The sequence below is a fragment of the Balaenoptera musculus genome, chromosome 12 (assembly GCF_009873245.2).
Source record: "Balaenoptera musculus isolate JJ_BM4_2016_0621 chromosome 12, mBalMus1.pri.v3, whole genome shotgun sequence".
NCBI classification, from domain to species: domain Eukaryota; kingdom Metazoa; phylum Chordata; class Mammalia; order Artiodactyla; family Balaenopteridae; genus Balaenoptera; species Balaenoptera musculus.
The window spans coordinates 69,440,434-69,459,434 of NC_045796.1; the positions used below are offsets into that span (position 1 = coordinate 69,440,434).

At 38.5% G+C, this 19,001-nt stretch overlaps 1 long non-coding RNA gene across 1 annotated transcript; it reads left to right on the forward strand.

Moving 5' to 3' along the window:
• Positions 1 to 1,294: 1,294 nt before the first annotated feature.
• On the forward strand, positions 1,295 to 18,400 carry LOC118904911. The gene is made up of 4 exons (XR_005022126.1): positions 1,295 to 1,422; positions 15,257 to 15,269; positions 16,685 to 16,687; positions 18,390 to 18,400. It is a non-coding gene; the product is annotated as an uncharacterized LOC118904911 (long non-coding RNA).
• Positions 18,401 to 19,001: the final 601 nt, after the last annotated feature.

Consider the following 19,001-nt stretch of genomic DNA (forward strand, 5'->3'; position numbering starts at 1 on the left):
AACAGCTGGGCAGAAAGGGCTAGATGGGGCCAGAAATTCCACCTGGGGAGTCCCAGGAAGGAGGGCAGAGTTCTTTCTCACCCAATTTGGGAAGCCACAGGAAACGGGAAGAAAATGTCACTCTGTAGGTAGCGCTATATTGTTCCTAAGGATCCTCAAAATGGCTTTAGGTGTTTTGCACTTCCTCTCCCTTCAAAAATGCAGTCATTCCTTCTGCCCAGATGCCACTGTGCTTCCTGACATATTAAGAGTTATGGATGTTTCCCTCATGATCTCAGGCCTTTACTGCCTCGGTTAATCAGTCTGCTCTCCCCTCTTTGCCCTTGCTGTGTGGGGTTGCCAGAGCAGAGTTACAATAGCTGAGCAGGTGCTCCAGCATTTGCTTTACGGTGACAGAGGCCATATTTTCCCGACCAAAATTTAGGAAAACATGGTGTGACAAGTATGAATGTACTCACGAGGAGGGTAGGACAGAATATTAGAAATTAAGGCAGTTCTGGGACACCCCTGATACACCAGATCAATTTGACAGCTTGTCATCCTTTGTTTGGAGAAAGGAGAGGACCGGTGGGTCTTCCAGTTAAATAATCTGCTTTCTTCATATTCACGCAGCTACTTTAGACCCCTATGGCTTGAATCTTTTCCTTGCTTTCCAGAGGTATACAGAAGTATAAGTTTTGGAATCGGGTCTGGAGCCCAAGGATTCCCAAGGCTTTTAGTTCCCTCAAACACCAAAAGAAAGCTCATGCTTTCAAGACAAAATGAATCCTTTCCTCTCATGTTTTGTAATGCCTGCCACATATCCATGCCTTGCCTGACTCAACTCGGAGTGCTTTTAGGATGCAAGCTCCACAAGGGCGGGAAACATTGTCTATTTTATTCACTGCTGCGCTCACAGCATCTAGAACTATACTTGGTACATAGAAGGTGCTCAATAAACATGTGGAATAAATGAATGATATGATTTGATCAAAGACTGAACTATACCAAATTTGTCTCATAAATGTGTCATAATATTAGAAATAAGGACATTTTGACAAGAGAAATGTGTGATAGGAAGGAAAAAGACAACTCCTGTAGCCTTCTCATTTGGTTTCAATTTTGGATGAATCCCCTTTCATATATTTAGCAGTACAAGCAGACTTCGGACATATTGCAGGTTTGGTTCCAGACCCTTGCAATAAAGCGAATATCACAATAAAGTGAGTCACATGAATGTTTTGGTTTCCCAGTGCATATAAAAGTTACATTTACACTCTACTGTGGTCTATTAAGTGTGCAATAGCATTATGTCTAAAATAAATGTACATACCTTAATTGAAAAATACTTTATTGCTGAAAAATGCTAACCATCATCTGAGCCTGTAGCAAGTCATAATCTTCTTGCTGTTGGAGGGTTTGAAATATTTTGAGAATTACCAAGTGAGGAAATGCTGTTGGGAAAATTGTGCCAATAGACTTGCTCAATGCAGGGTTTCCACAAAAATTCAATTTGTAAAAAATTCAGTATCTGTGAAATGCAGTAAAACGAGGCATGCCTGTATTCAGCTGTATTTCTTACCTGAATGACAGACCTCTCAGATGCTTCTTGTTTATTTCTTTGACCTAAACAGCAGTACATAGAAAGGGCAAGAATCTTCGAGGTACAATGTCAGATGTAGCTGGCATGTGAAACCTGTTTCATCTGGATCTTTAGTCATTGTTTCCTGGCTTGGGACTTTTTATGAGAAACGTCTGTACAATTCTACCTAAAAAATAAAATAAAATTGCCATTTCTTCTTTAAAGTCATTTCTGTCCTATTTTATTTTCCATTAAAAAATCCAATTCAGCTTCAAGTAATAATAACAAGGTTCTATTTATTTCAAATCACCAGAACTCCACTGTTATTTCAGTAATGTTATTCTCAGTAGTAATGTTACTACTTCAGAGTGACAATTTTATGCTTTTCTAAATGGAAAAAAAGTAAAACTGTAATAAAACATATCTATTTGAAATTTTTAATAATTTGGACAAGGAACTGGCCTAAATTTTATTTTATTTTTTAAAATTAATTAATTAATTTATTTATTTTTGGCTGTGTTGGGTCTTCATTTCTGTGCGAAGGCTTCCTCTAGTTGTGGCAAGCGGGGGCCACTCTTCATCGCGGTGCGCGGGCCTCTCACTATCGCGGCCTCTCTTGTTGCGGAGCACAGGCCCAGACACGCAGGCTCAGTAGTTGTGGCTCACGGGCCTAGTTGCTCCGCGGCATGTGGGATCTTCCCAGACCAGGGCTCGAACCTGTGTCCCCTGCATTAGCAGGCAGATTCTCAACCACTGCGCCACCAGGGAAGCCCCTAAATTTTATTTTTACAATTCTTCGGAAGAAAGGATTTGTTAAGCCACTTACTATGGCAAAAATTTTAATTATGTAGAAGGACAGTTACCCAGTAACCTGGATGGACATTAACATAAATATGCAAATAACACACTCTTTTCTATATACTAAAGCAGCTTCCCAAGGAAATCTAGGCAATATCATTTATCTAGTTTAAATGACTATGATTACCTTACATGTGTATAGTGCTTTGTTGTACAGTTTACTAAACAACTGCCTATAATATATTTAATTATCACAGCTACCCTGTGAGCTAGGCATTATGCCCATTTTACAGATAGGAAAACAGTAGCTCAAAGGGGTTAACGGACTAGCTCAAAGATACATGACTAGTAAGTGGCAAAGCTGGGACTTAATTAAATGCAGATTTTCAGATGCATGATCCAAAGTTCACTGCAACACAGATGCCTGTAATGTTTTTTTTTTTCTTAAACATCTGTATTGGAGTATAATTGCTTTACAATGGTGTGTTAGTTTCTGCTTCATAACAAAATGAATCAGCTATACATATACATATATCCCCATATGTCCTCCCTCTTGCGTCTCCCTCCCGCCCTCCCTATCCCACCCTTCTAGGTGGTCACAAAACACGGAGCTGATCTCCTTGTGCTATACAGCTGTTTCCCACTAGCTATCTATTTTACATCTGGTAGTGTATATATGTCAATGCCACTCTCTCACCTGTAATCATTTTAATAGGTTCTGTAATTTAAAGTTTTCATTAATCCTGACAGATCGGCTAGCCCAAATCAATGTATTTTCCCCAAGTCAGTGGATAGAGTCAAGAAGAGCTTTGGGAAAAGATAAGAAGGGTAAAGGCAACACTTTTCATGATCATTAACCAGTGATGATAATAAATACTTCACGTACCCAGAGGGGGTTTCAGAATGTTCCCATCTATATCTTTATACTTGAACCCTAAGTTTAGAAGAAACCTCACAGATCATCAGTTGCTTCCATCCCAAGGAAGAACATAAGTATCTTTAAAAAAAAAAAGTAAAGAACACGAGTATCTTGTCTGGTTACCCAGAGTAGAATAGTGAGCATTCATGTGAATGCAGCTTCGTTGATTTGTTTTTGTACTTAACAGATGGAGGACTGATGGCAAAGGGTCAGAGATTAGCATAGCTTCATAGTTCTCCACAGTGACTCTAGAGAACACTAGGACAATGCTTTCAAAGTCAGAAAGAAAATTAATTTCAACCTAGAATCCTATCCTCAGCCAAACTATTAATCAAAGGAAAGGGGAGAATAAAGAGATTTTCAGACATGCAAAAGCTTTGCTTTCATAGTTTCTCGAGAGGCTACTGGAGGATGTGCTATACCAAAAGGAGAAAACATCAAGAGAGAGAAATAATGCAATACAGGAAACAAAGCACACAAATACAGAGGAGAGGCAAAAGGATATTGATGAATGGGTGTCCCAGGCAGACGGCAACTAACCTAGACTGGGGAGTTCCAAACTTTTGTGACCAAGGACTGCATAGGTGTCCATATTCATAGCACCCTTCCCAGGGAGACACAATGAAGGTCAGTGGGCTGATAGATCTACAATAATTAGACAATAAAGTATATTTCTAATATAAAAGTTTACACCGAAGCTTGGTGCCTCTCTTATAATCCCTGTTGACTGTAATGCAGAAGAAAACACAAATTACCTGAATAACAAATGTGTGTGTGTGTTTGCATAGAATATTTCTGGAAGGATCCATAAAGCCAATAACTGATTGTTTCTTAGGAGAGGAACTGGGTGGCTATGGGGTGTGGGAAGGAGACTTTTCATTATACATCGTGTATCCTTTTCATCTTTTTGAGTTGCTTATTACAATAAAAAATAATATAAAATATATCCTCCCTCTCTCAGAACTCCCCAATTCACCAAATATGCAGATAAGTGCTCAGTTTGATTGGTCATGGGTGGATATGGGGTCACTGAAAAAGAGGATTCTCTCACTCCCTTGTGTGTTTTACTTCCCTCTAGTTAGCTAAGGGGTCATCTGTAATGCTAGCTCAAAATATGATTTCAATATGTATTTCCAATTTTTTTCCTGAAAGGTGGTTCCAAAGTACCCAACCACCAGCAAAATATAGAGAAAATCCTTTTCTTTGTACCCTCTAGACTGATCATTTTATTTCTTTTACATTATTACATTATTTGGAGATGAAATTACTGTGCAATACTCAGAAATGTGCCATTTCTGCTTAAAGTGTGGTGTTAATTTATCTGGACATAGACTGGAGTTTTCACAACCTGGTGGCCCGTTGGCATCTCTGTGTGAAATCTCTGCTCGTGGCCAAGCTCCACACACTCTTTCTGTTCAACTTAGGATTTTGTTTTCTGGAACCAGCAGAATACTAATTGTCCCCAGATAGTGTTCGTAATGAAGAGCTGAATTACTCTGCATGACAGACAAAATCAACTTGGCCTCTGAAGGTAGCCTCAGAAACATGGCATGAATTTCTCATCCACTGTTGGATTGCTTGAAACATTCAATACTACACAAAAATTTGGCCAGCAGCAAAAGTTCAACAGTGTCTGAACAACAGTTCAGTCCCAGGAGCAGTCAAGATGCCCTTGTCAAAGCTCTCAGGGAGTCATTTCCTTTCTGGCTTGTGTTACCGGCCAAGTAGATCCTATTGCGGTGGGGTGTAGTGGAGACCACCTGAGTTTTAGAATCAGACCCATCTGCTGTGTGTTACAGCTCTACCTCTTACTAGCCATAGCAGCTTGGGGACTTACTTTCTGTGAACCTCAATTTCCTCATCCCTAAAATGGTCACTATAATAGCTATTTTCCAGGGTTGTGGTGAGGATTCAGTGAGCTGTGAGACATATGTGACAAGCACCTGGCTGATGGTAAGCACTTAGTTCATATTTAAATAAAATGAATTAACTAGATTAGCCAAATTAATATTTTTAAAGCACTTGGAACAGTGTCTGGTTCATAATAAACCTTCAATGAATGCCAGTAATAATTCTTTTTTTTTTTTGATACTGTAGTGGATAGTTTCACTGAACTGAAGGTATTCTTTAATAAGTCAATCAAGTAACATCTACACTGAAGTTCTACCTGCCCAGGCTGTGAGGAAGCCAAAAAGTGCAGTGCCTTCCCGAGGCAATGTACTATTCAGTTGAAGAGATATTTTATGTCTGTATGTGACATAAAATAAATTACTCAACAATAAAAAAAAATCTGAAGCAGAAAGAGAATAGGACAGATCATAGAGGCTATGGGGAGTCAAAAGGAGAGGAGAAGAGAAGAGATAGAGAGATAGTGAGAGAGAGAGAGAGAGAGGGAGAGAGATTAAATGAGATTATGACCTCATTTAGCCCTATCACCTCATGGGCTTCATCTCCAAATACAGTCACAATGGAGATTAAAATTTCAACGTAATGAATCCTGGGTTGGGGGGACACAATTCAATCCACAGAATCCTCTCTCCCTTCTCTCTCTGCCTTGTGAGACAGAGAAGAAGAAGAAGGCGGTTGCCCACATGCCAAAAAGAGAGCCCTCATTAGAAACTGACCATGTTGGCATCTTGACCTTGGACTTCTAGTTTCCAGAATGGTGAAAAATAAATTCACACTGTTTAATCCACTCAGTCTATGCTTTTCTGTTACGGTAGCCTGAGCAGACTGAGGAAGAGGGAGAGAGAGAGAGAGAGAGGACATATTTTGGCAAGGCCAGAGCAAGGCATCTGCACTGCCCTTTGAAAGACCTTGAAGGGAAAAGCAGAGAGACGAAGAGAGGAGAGTGGTTCTATTCCCTATGGAAGGACCAGGAAGAAGGTGTGTTCTGGAGCCTTGAGTGAATAGTTAGGGAGTAAATGTGACCACATTACTTAGGACCAGCTTGGGAAGGGCTCTGAACTCCTTCAACAGAGAGGAAACACCAAGGGCGGCAATATTTCAGGCAAAATAAAATTCAGCATAAGCTGTTTCTCCTCAACCAGCTGGCTGTCCTTCAGGAGTTTTCAGTCGGATACATTATTCCATGTGAATCTTCACAGATAATGAGAATCAGGCCAGCTGAGGACGAATGAGATAAGGAATTGTAGGCATGACCCTGACCAGTGAACTCTGAAGTACACTGAAATTACTAAGTACATAATCATTCGCTCACACAGCACTCATTCTATAGAGACTGCCAAGGGGCGAAAGTTCCTGTATTCAATTGAGATTTCAAAGAATCTCAGAGTGTAACAAGAAAACTTAGAGACCATTTAGTCAAAACCCACCCAATAGAAGCCTTTCCTTTGCCATTTCCAAGAGAAAACGCCATTAATTCAGTCCCTATGTAGACACCTCTTGAATGCAATTTTTAGAACAGCGATCTCTCTTCTCAATTTTGAGACTTTTTGAATCCTTTTGGGAGCAATAACCATACTGCTATTTACTGGGTGCTAGTTACTATATGCCAGTCACTGTGCTGAGTGCTTTTCTTGCTTTATCTCATTTAAATTTCTTGTCTTCACAGTGAGCTCTTGAGAGCTCATTTCTGTTACGCTCCCCATTTTACAAATGTAGCAAGTGAGGCTTAGAGAGGTCAAGTGAGTTGCCCACAGTCACAAAACTGGGAAGCAATAGAGTCAAAATTTGGACCCAAGTGGTCCACCATCTCAGCCTGAGCTCTTAATCAGATTTCATCTTGCACTGATCCACATGAGTGGTGTTCGATCCTTTCTCTGTCCACCCTACAGAGACTCTCAGCGGGGCTAGGGTGAATGTGGGGAAGTAGCTTGAAAAGTCCATCCTCATTCTCAGGGTGTTCTTTTAGGTCCTTTTCTCTTCTGGGATCTGTGTTCACCCACCCCACAAATGTTTACCACCAATTCAGATATATTAGGCAACTTCTGGGAAGGAAAGTCCAATTAAAAAAAAAAACGTTAACCTATATGGTTGAAATATGCAATTGTTTTTTATTATTTTATTTACTTTTTTTGAATTTTATTTTATTTTTTTATACAGCAGGTTCTTATTAGTTATCCATTTTATACATATTAGTGTATATATGTCAATCCCAATCTCCCAATTCATCACACCACCACCACCCACCCCCCACCACTTTCCCCCTTGGTGCCATACGTTTGTTCTCTACATCTGTGTCTCAATTTCTGCCCTGGAAAACCAGTTCATCTGTACCATTTTTCTAGGTTCCACATATATGTGTTAATAGACAATATTTGTTTTTCTCTTTCTGATTTACTTCACTCTGTATGACAGTCTCTACATCCATCCACTTCTCTACAAATGATGCAATTTCGTTCCTTTTTATGGCTGAGTAATATTCCATTGTATATATGTACCACAACTTCTTTATCCATTCATCTGTCGATACGCATTTAGGTTCCTTCCATGCCATGGCTGTTGTAAATAGTGCTGCATTGAACATTGGGGTGCATGTATCTTTCTGAATTATGGATTTCTCTGGGTATATGCCCAGTAGTGGGATTGCTGGGTCATATGGTAATTCTATTTTTAGTTTTTTAAGGAACTTCCATACTGTTCTCCATAGGGGCGGTATCAATTTACATCCCCACCAACAGTGCAAGAGGGTTCCCTTTTCCCCACACCCTCTCCAGCATTTGTTGTTTGTAGATTTTCTAATGATGCCCATTCTAACTGGTGTGAGGTGATACCTCCTTGTAGTTTTGGTTTGCATTTCTCTAATAATTAGTGATGTTGAGCAGCTTTTCATGTGCTTCTTCACCATCTGTATGTCTTCTTTGGAGAAATGTCTATTTAGGTCTTCTGCCCATTTTTCGATTGGGTTGTTTGTTTTTTTAATATTGAGCTGCATGAGCTGTTTATATATTTTGGAGATTAATCCTTTGTCCATTGATTCGTTTGCAAACATTTTCTCCCATTCTGAGTGTTGTCTTTTCATCTTGTTTGTAGTTTCCTTTGCTGTGCAAAGAGTTTTAAGTTTCATTAGGACCCATTTATTTATTTTTGTTTTTATTTCCATTACTCTAGGAGGTGGATCAAAAAAGATCTTGCTGTGATTTATGTCAAAGTGTGTTCTTCCTATGTTTTCCTCTAAGAGTTTTATAGTGTCTTGTCTTACATTTAGGTCTCTAATCCATTTTGAGTTTATTTTTGTGTATGGTGTTAGAGAGTGTTCTAATTTCATTCTTTTACATGTAGCTGTCCAGTTCTCCCAGCACCACTTATTGAAGAGACTGTCCTTTCTCCATTGCAGGTCCTTGCCTCCTTTTTCATAGATTAGTTGACCATAGGTGTGTGGGTTTATCTCTGGGCTTTCTATCCTGTTCCATTGATCTATATTTCTGTTTTTGTGCCAGCACCATATTGTCTTGATTACTATAGCTTTGTAGTATAGTCTGAAGTCAGGGAGCCTGATTCCTCCAGCTCCATTTTTTTTCCTCAAGACTGCTTTGGCTATTTGGGGTCTTTTCTGTCTCCATACAAATTTTAAGATTTTTTTGTTCTAGTTCTGTAAAAAAATGCCATTGGTAATTTGATAGGGATTGCATTGAACCTGTAGATTGCTTTGGGTAGTATAGTCATTTTCACAATATTGATTCTTCCAATCCAAGAACATGGTATATCTCTCCATCTGTTTGTATCATCTTTAATTTCTTTCATCAGTGTCTTATAGTTTTCTGCATACAGGTCTTTTGTCTCCCTAGGTAGGTTTATTCCTAGGTATATTATTCATTTTGTTGTAATGGTAAATGGGAGTGTTTCCTTAATTTTTCTTTCAGATTTTTCATCATTAGTGTATAGGAATGCAAGAGATTTCTGTGCATTAATTTTGTATCCTGCAACTTTATCAAATTCATTGATTAGCTCTAGTAGTTTTCTAGTGGCATCTTTAGGATTCTCTATGTATAGTATCATGTCATCTGCAAACAGTGACAGTTTTACTTCTTCTTTTCCAATTTGTATTCCCTGTATTTCTTTTTCTTCTCTGATTGCTGTGGCTAGGACTTCCAAAACTATGTTGAATAATAGTGGTGAGAGTGGACATCCCTGTCTTGTTCCTGATCTTAGAGGACACTGAAAACTGCTTTCAGTTTTCACCATTGAGAATGATGTTTGCTGTGGGTTTGTCATATATGGCTTTTATTATCTTGAGGTAAGTTCCCTCTATGCCCACTTTCTGGAGAGTTTTTATCATAAATGGGTGTTGAATTTTGTCAAAAGCTTTTTCTGTATCTACTGAGATGATCATATGGTTTTTCTTTTTCAATTTGTGATGTTGTGTATCACATTGATTGATTTGCATATATTACAGAATCCTTACATCCCTGGGATAAATCCCACTTGATCATGGTGTATGATCCTTTTAATGTGTTGTTGGATTCTGTTTGCTAGTATTTTGTTGAGGATTTTTGCATCTGTATTCATCAGTGATATTGGTCTGTAATTTTCTCTTTTTGTAGTGTCTTTGTCTGGTTTTGGTATCAGGGTGATGGTGGCCTCATAGAATGAGTATGGGAGTGTTCCTTCCTCTGCAATTTTTTGGAAGAGTTTGAGAAGGATGGGTGTTAGCTCTTCTCTAAATATTTGTTAGAATTCACCTGTGAAGCCATCTGGTCCTGGACTTTTGTTTGTTGGAAGAATTTTATTCACAGTTTAAATTTCATTACTTGTGATTGGTCTGTTCATATTTTCTATTTCTTCCTGGTTCAGCCTTGGAAGCTTATACCTTTCTAAGAATTTGTCCATTTCTTCCAGGTTGTCCATTTTATTGGCGTAGAGTTGCTTGTAGCAGTCTCTTAGGATGCTTTGTATTTCTGCGGTGTCTGTTGTAAGTTCTCCTTTTTCGTTTCTAATTTTATTGATTTGAGTCCTCTCCCTCTTTTTCTTGATGAGTCTGACTAAAGGTTTATCAATTTTGTTTATCTTCTCAAAGAACCAGCTTTTATTTTATTGATCTTTGCTATTGTTTTCTTCATTTCTATTCCATTTATTTCTGCTCTGATCTTTATGATTTCTTTCCTTCTACTAACTTTGGATTTTGTTTGTTCTTCTTTCTGTAGTTCCTTTAGGTGTAAGGTTAGATTGTTTATTTGAGATTTTTCTTGTTTCTTGAGGTAGGCTTGTATTGCTATAAACTTCCCTCTTACAACTGCTTTAGCTGCATCCCATAGGTTTTGGATCATCGTGTTTTCATTGTCATTTGTCTCTGGGTATTTTTTGATTTCCTCTTTGATTTCTTCAGTGATCTCTTGGTTATTTAGTAGTGTATTGTTTAGCCTCCATGTGTTTGTTTTTTCCGTTTTTGTCCCTATAATTGATTTCTAATCTTACAGCTTTGTGGTCAGAAAAGATGCTTGATATGATTTCAATTTTCTTAAATTTACTGAGGCTTGATTTGTGACCCAAGATATGATCTATCCTGGAGAATGTTCCGTGCGCACTTGAGAAGAAAGTGTAACCTGCTGTTTTGGGATGGAATGTCCTATAAATATCAATTAAATCTATGTGGTGTATTGTTTCATTTAAAGCTTGTGTTTCCTTATTAATTTTCTGTCTGGATGATCTGTCCATTAGTATAAGGGAGGTGTTAAAGTCCCCCACTCTATTACTGTGTTACCATCGATTTCCTCTTTTATAGCTGTTAACAGTTGCCTTATGTATTGAGGTGCTCCTATGTTGGGTGCATATATATTTATAATTGTTATATCTTCTTCTTGGATTGATTCCTTGATCATAATGTAGTGTCCTTCCTTGTCTCTTGTAACATATTTTATTTTAAAGTCTATTTTATCTGATATGAGTACTGCTACTCCAGCTTTCTTTTGATTTCCATTTGCAGAGAATATATTTTTCCATCCCCTCACTTTCAGTCTATATGTGTCCTTAGGTCTGAAGTGGGTCTCTTGTAGACAGCATATATATATGGGTCTTGTTTTTGTATCCATTCATCGAGCCTGTGTCTTTTGGTTGGAGCATTTAATCCATTCACATTTAAGGTAATTATATGTATGTTCCTATTACCATTTTCTTAATTGTTTTGGGTTTGTTTTTGTAGGTCCTTTTCTTGTCTTGTGTTTCCCACTTAGAGAAGTTCCTTTAGCATTTGTTGTAGAGCTGGTTTGGTGGTGCTGAATTCTCTTAGCTTTTGCTTGTCTGTAAAGCTTTTGATTTCTCCATCGAATCTGAATGACATCCTTGCCGGGTAGAGTAGTCTTGGTTGTAGGTTTTTCCCTTTCATCACTTTAAATATGTCATGCCACTCCCTTCTGGCTTGTAGAGTTTCTGCTGAGAAATCAGCTGTTAACCTTATGATGTTCCCTTGTATGTTATTTGTTGTTTTTCCCTTGCTGCTTTCAATAATTTTTCTTTGTCTTTAATTTTTGCCAATCTGATTACTGTGTGTCTTGGTGTGTTTCTCCTTGGGTTTATCCTGTATGGGACTCTCTGTGCTTCCTGGACTTGGGTGGCTATTTCCTTTCCCATGTTAGGGAAGTTTTTGACTATAATCTCTTCAAATATTTTCTCGGGTCCTTTCCCTCTCTCTTCTCCTCTGGGACCCCTAAAATGCGAATGTTGTTGTGTTTATTGTTGCCCCAGAGGTCTCTTAGGTTGTCTTCATTTCTTTTCATTCTTTTTCCTTTATTCTGTTCTGCAGTAGTGAAATCCACCGTTCTGTCTTCCAGGTCACTTATATGTTCTTCTGCCTCAGTTATTCTGCTATTGATTCCTTCTAGTGTATTTTTCATTTCAGTTATTCTATTGTTCATCTCTGGTTGTTTGTTCTTTAATTCTTCTAGGTCTTTGTTAAACATTTCTTGCATTTTCTCAATCTTTGCCTCCATTCTTTTTCCGAGGTCCTGGATCATTTTCACTATCATTATTTTGAATTCTTTTTTTGGAAGGTTGTCTATCTCCAATTCATTTAGTTGTTTTTCTCAGGTTTTTTTTTTTTTAAGGTTATTTGAATTTATTTATTTATTTATTTATTTTTGGCTGTGTTGGGTCTTCGTTTCTGTGCGAGGGCCCTCTCTAGTTGTGGCGAGCCAGGGGCCACTCTTCATCGCGGTGCGCGGGCCTCTCACCGTCGCGGCCTCTCTCGTTGCGGAGCACAGGCTCCAGACGCGCAGGCTCAGTAGTTGTGGCTCACGGGCCCAGTCGCTCCGTGGCATGTGGGATCTTCCCAGACCAGGGCTCGAACCCATGTCCCCTGCATTGGCAGGCAGACTCTCAACCACTGCACCACCAGGGAAGCCCCTCTCAGGTTTTATCTTGTTCCTTCATTTGGTATGGTACATAGCCCTCTGTCTTTTCATCTTGTCTATCTTTCTGTGAATGTGGTTTTTGTTCCACAGGCTGCAGGACTGTAGTTCTTCTTGCTTCTGCTGTCTGCCCTCTGGTGGATTAGGCTATCTAAGAGGCTTGTACAAATTTCCTGATGGGAGGGACTGGTGATGGGTAGAGCTGGCTGTTGCTCTGGTGGGCGGAGCTCAGTAAAACTTTAATCCTCTTGTCTGCTGATGTTGCTGATGATGGGGCTGTGTTCCCTCCCTGTTGGTTGTTTGGCCTGAGGCGACCCAACACTGGAGCCTACCTGGGCTCTTTGGTGGGACTAATGGCGGACTCTGGGAGGGCTCACGCCAAGGAGTACTTCCCAGAACTTCTGCTGCCAGTGTCCTTGTCCTCACAAGGACACGGGTGAGACACAGCCACCCCCTGCCTCTGCAGGAGACCCTCCAACACTAGCAGGTAGGTCTGGTTCAGTCTCCTATGGGGTCACTGCTCCTTCCCCTGGGTCCTGATGCACACAATATTTTGTGTGTGCCCTCCAAGGGTGGAGTCTCTGTTTCCCCCAGTCCTGTCTAGGTCCTGTAATCAAATCCCACTAGCCTTCAAAGTCTGATTCTTTAGGAATTCCTCCTCCCATTGCCCACCCCCAGGTTGGGAAACCTGACGTGGGGCTCAGAACCTTCACTCCGGTGGGTGGACGTCTGTGGTATAAGTGTTCTCCAGTTTGTGAGTCACCCATCCAGCAGTTATGGGATTTGATTTTATTGTGATTGCCCCCCTCCTACCATCTCATTGTGGCTTGTCCTTTGTCTTTGGGTGTGGGGTATCTTTTTTGGTGAGTTCCAGTGTCTTCTTGTCGATGATTGTTCAGTAGTTAGTTGTGATTCCGGTGCTCTTGCAAGAGGGAGTGAGAGCACGTCCTTCTACTCCACCATCTTTTAACCAATCTGCAATTGTTTTTTAGATTAAAAAAAAAAGTTCTGTGAAAACAAAACTCTGTATATGAACTAGTATGGCTTTTATGAAATAACCTGGCATTTGATATTTGGGGTGTGAAATCAATGGCAACATTGCTTCTTATTTCTTCTTGCCCTTGGAAGCAGAAGTCTGTACTTTTGGACATCATAGAATCCCTTGAGATTCATTCCTTCATTTTCAAGAAGGTAACCTCTAAATTGCAATAATTACTTGTGATGCATCTGGGGTTTCTTCAGCTCCAGTTTTAAAGATCATCTCCTCTGTGTCAGTCATGATCTTGTGTTGAATAAAGGACAACATTTATTTAGCAGCTTCAAATGCAGTGTTAAGATTGTCATCAGGACAGTCCATAGATTTCTATTCTCTAAACTCAGTAAACTCAATTCTTTCAGAGTTTTGTTACAAGTCAAAGAATTTAGCTAGAGCTCTGTGAGATATGTGTGCACGTGACCCTGGCAGGACCAAGTCAGCTTCCATTTGTTCTGCACTGCTGACCTTCATCTCCACCCCATCAGTCAGCTAATAAAAACATGACCTAGGCCAAAAGAAAGACCCCAAATAAGCCAACCCCACTCCTGGAAACAGCACAAAGTTCAAAGCTTCCCCATAGAACGACAACAGAATTACCTTCATAGATAAAAGGCAGCATGTGGTCATCTTAGTTACTCCTTGGAACTTTGCTTCAGGTACTCTGTGCATCCTAATTTATAGAGCTACCGTTGTAAAACACTATTTTCTATGTTTAATTTTTAAGATTAGCTGTGTTTTTTAGTTTTTATTAAGTATGGTACAGACTAGAGTATTGCATATATAGCATTGCTTAGCAAACAATAGTAATGAATGTGACTAAGACATAATATAATTGTAAGGCTGTGTCAAATGTTCCATTCTTAATTTTGCATCTTACCACCACTTTCTTCTTAAAAACAATAAATTATGGTAACCTTTGGTCAACTTTTAATCCTATATTTTTGTCCTTGACAAACCTCACGTTGTACATTACATCTGTGTCTGATTATTTTTCCCAAGGGGACTTACATTATTTTTATTGACAATCTGCATTGACTTCTAATTCTCCCATATTGTGAGGTTTAAGCCTATGCTTTGAATGGTGTCATCTATTTGCAAGTTTAATTAGTATACTTTCAATGACATAGAAGCTACTTAGGAATATGTTAAACATCTGTGGGCATAAGCATGCATTCTGCACAATTTCACTCATTACTAAAAGACAGCGTGGAGGTGTTCCACCATCCTGTCAGTTAATGCATTGCTTTCCTACCTTTGTGTTCTCCAAAGTCCAGGGATCAAAAGCAGATGCTCCTGGGTCTAAAAGTTTCTTTGGTATCTTTAGGTTATTTAATATGGGTTATTTTATAATTTCTGGTACTAGCCATTTATTATTCCATCATATCTCATTTACATTAATTAAGTTGCTTCTTAATCCCAGAGACATTAATCAAGTTTGGTTTTTATCATTAGAATTTATCATTTTCACAGTTGTTCAGCATCAGGAAGGCTTTTGTTTGCTCTGGATTAACAAAGTCTGGCTTTTGTGATGTGTAATCTTGAATCCCAAACCTCAACTTTCCCCCTCCAACCTTATATGGATGAATATCCTCACACCCTCAGTGGAAAGACTTTCCATTAGGTTATTTCTGCGGAAGTATTTGAAAGAGAGTCTGTTTCTCATTGAATTACTTCCTAAAATGAAATTCAAAGCTTCTCTTATGGAGTAGTGTCCCTATGGAATAACCCTGCCAGTTCATGTTCTAGTATGAAGGAATCAGACTTTGAGGCTGGTAGCCTGTCTTTCAAGATCCAGAACACTTCTCTTGACGAAGGGAAAGAATCTAAATTTGACCAACAGTCACAGAAAGCATTGAAAGTGATTGATTCTTAAATTTTAGCTAGGACTTGTCCCATTATGTTGTTTTCTTAAAAATGAATAATTTAAAACTGGTATACATTTTAGACAATAATACTTTTGTCTCTCCAAAAAGGAAGGGCGTTGTCCTAAACATCTAATAAGATGTGGTACTAGTCACATGAGAAATATTTTCTGTAAATATTTTCCCTAAATGAGGGGTTTGATTTTTTCTCAGACTTTAGAATCTATTCATCTTTCTTTTCTGTTTCCTTCTCTTCGGTATAAATATTAAAAGCAAAACTACAAATAAATTTCAAACAGTGAAACATTTTATAGACAAAATTTTTGAAACTAATGGTATTATAAAAGATATTTTAAATTATTAATGTTTAAACAACTTAAAAGTACTCACAAGTCCTTTTCACTTTAACATTATTGTTGATATCATTGATATTTTCTAGTCCATATCACATGGCTATATACATTTTGATACAGAATTGTTTTTGCATTTGTAGAATTACATTTCTGAAAATTTTTTTAGTTGGCAAAACTTCTGCTGGCAAAATCACAGTCTCATAGGAGACTCTCAGGGATTAGGAGAAATCAATAAAATTCCACTGAACATACATCCTTAAGAACTATGTTAAATAAAATTTCTAGAAATTTCTGTATTATCTATTGCAGCATAACAAGTTACTCCAAAACTTAGTGGTTTAAAACAATAAACATTTATTATCTCACAGTTTCTGTGGGATAATGAATTCAGGAGCAGCTTGGCCAGGTGATTCCAGCTAAGGGTCTCTCATGGGGTTGCAGTCAAGATGTCGTCTGGGGTTAAAGTCACCTGAAGGCTTTATTGGGTCGGGAGATTTGCTTTTAAGCTCACTCACATGGCTGTTGGCAGGCAGCCTCAGTTCCTCTTCACACGAGCCTCTCAGTAGGGCTGTTGAGTGTCCTCAGAAAATGGTAGTTGTGTTTTCCAGAGCAAATGAACTGAGGGAGAGCAAGGAGGAAGCCAGATGCCTTTGAATCCCTAATCTTGGAGGTCACACACCTTCACGTCTGCCTCTTTCCAGGCCTTAGAAGCGAGTTACTAAGTACATCACACACTTAAAATGAGGGGAATTGGGCTCCACCTTTCCAGTGAAGGAATATTAAAGAATTTGTGGACATCGTTTAAAACAAACACGGTTTCCAAAACAAACAAGATTTGTTGACTTTAAAGAACGTGATCTGGTGGGCTCTTATTCACCACATTTTCTTCAGGAAGTATTTGTGAGTATTACAATACTCTAAGGCAGATTTTTCCTTTGAGTTATAAATAAAGTAAATGAAATTATAAATAAACTATATATCTTTAGCATTAAAAAGAATTTGCCTTTTATTGGCTTAAAATTTAATGTCTTTGCACTTGCATTTCCCTTTGTTTAATTTTTTATTTTATTTTTTGGTTGCATTGGTCTTTGTTGCTGCATGCAGGCTTTCTCTAGTTGTGGTGAGCGGGGGGCTATGCTTCATTGTGGTGCACTGGCTTCTCGTTGCAGTGGCTTCTGTTGTTGCGGAGCACAGGCTCTAGGCATGCGGGCTTCAGTAGTTGTGGCGCTCAGCCTCAGTAGTTGTGGTGCCCAGGCTCAGTTGCTCCGTGGCATGTGGGATCTTCCTGGACCAGGGCTCGAACCCGTGTTCCCTGCTTTGGCAGGCGGATTCTTAACCACTGCGCCACAGGGAAGTTCCCCTTTGTTTAATTTTTCTAAGCTTTAGTAAAATGCTTGTGTGACTGCCAGGAATTTCAACACATTATCAAGATGCTTAAGGGTGTATATTTGAGGGGTGGGTTCTGTGTGTGCTGCTGCCATCTGCCCTCACACTGAGGTGGAGCAAAGAGATCCCTTTGCCTGTCCTACTGCATCGACCCACTGGTGTGGTCTAGGAGGGCCTGAATCTTGTTGCCATATTCTTTATTTATGGCAAACGAAATTATCATTAAATTGTTTAAGTGGAATGGACTAAAACTTTGCTACAGAAATATGAAATCACATTATTCCAATACTATGGCTGGCTAAATTACGGTTGAAGGATGCTGTTTTGTTTTTTTCTGTCTAAGATTATTTTGTAAAAAAACTTTTCATGTATCTTCAGCTTCATATTCATCACTTTAATGGCTCCATAATGGTCCCCTGAGATGATATACCATAGATTATATAACCACTCCCTAATCGTTAGCTATTTACATTTCTCATTTTTCCTTCCACTTTCACAAATAATGTTGCTATAAACATCTCTGTACGAAGAGTTTTCTTTTTCCATCATTTCAATCTTTTCCTTAGGGCAAAGTTCCCCAAACTGGATTATTTAGTCAAAATATATGCACTGTTTTTTAAAAAATTTTATTACGGAAAATTCCAAACATATGCAAAAGTGGAAAGGATAATATAATAAACTTGATGTACTTATTCTCCTGCTTCAACAATTATCAACTCATGGCCATTCTTCTTCATCTATACCCACACTCACTTCTTTCCCACCTCATTTTCCAAACTGTATTATTTTGAAGCAAACCCTAGACATCTATAATTTCAGTTATGACAATTTTTTGGACTCAGTACTGATGGTCTTATTGTCTTCCAGAAATTCAAATGAATTTTCAATCCTGAAACCCAAATATGACGGGACAAGAAAAGAATAAAATATAAAAGAAAAAAAATGGCAAATTGGACTTCATTAAAATTAAAAATTTTGCTCTGTGAAAGATCCTGTTAAGAGGATGAAAAGACACAATTACATATGGGAGAAAATATTTGCAAATTACAACTGTGACAAAGGTTATGTAGATAACTCTATATCTATCTGCCTGTCTATCTATCTATCTATCTATTTATCTATCTTCAAAACTCAACAGTAAAAAAGAAAAACCCTAACAATTCAATTAGAAAATGAGCAATAAAGTGACATTTCACTGAAGAAGATATACAGATGACAAATAAGCACATGAAAAGATGTTCAACATCACTAGCCATCAGAGCAACGCAAATTGAGATCATGGTGATCTATCACTACACACCTAACAAAATAGCTAAGATAAAAAATACTGACAATACGGAATACTTTTGAAGATGTGGGGAAACTGAGTCTTTGACACACTGCTGTTGGGAATGTAAAATGTATACAGCCATTATGAAAAATAGTTCCCCAATTTCCTAAGAAAACTAAATATATGCTTACCATACAACTCAGCAATCACACTCCTAGGCATTTATCTCAGAGAAATAAGAACTTAAATCCATACAAAAATCTGTGCATGAACATTCATAGCAGCTTTATTTGTAAAAGTTAAAAGACTGGAAACGACCGAAGTGTTTTTCACTGGATGAGTGGTTAAACATACTGTGGTACATCCATACCATGAAATACCACTCAGCAATAAAAGCAATAAACTGTTGATACTGGCAACAACTTGGATGGATCTCAAGGCCATTAAGCTGCATCAAAAACACCCAATCTCAAAAGATCGTATACTGGACAATTCTATTTATATAACATTT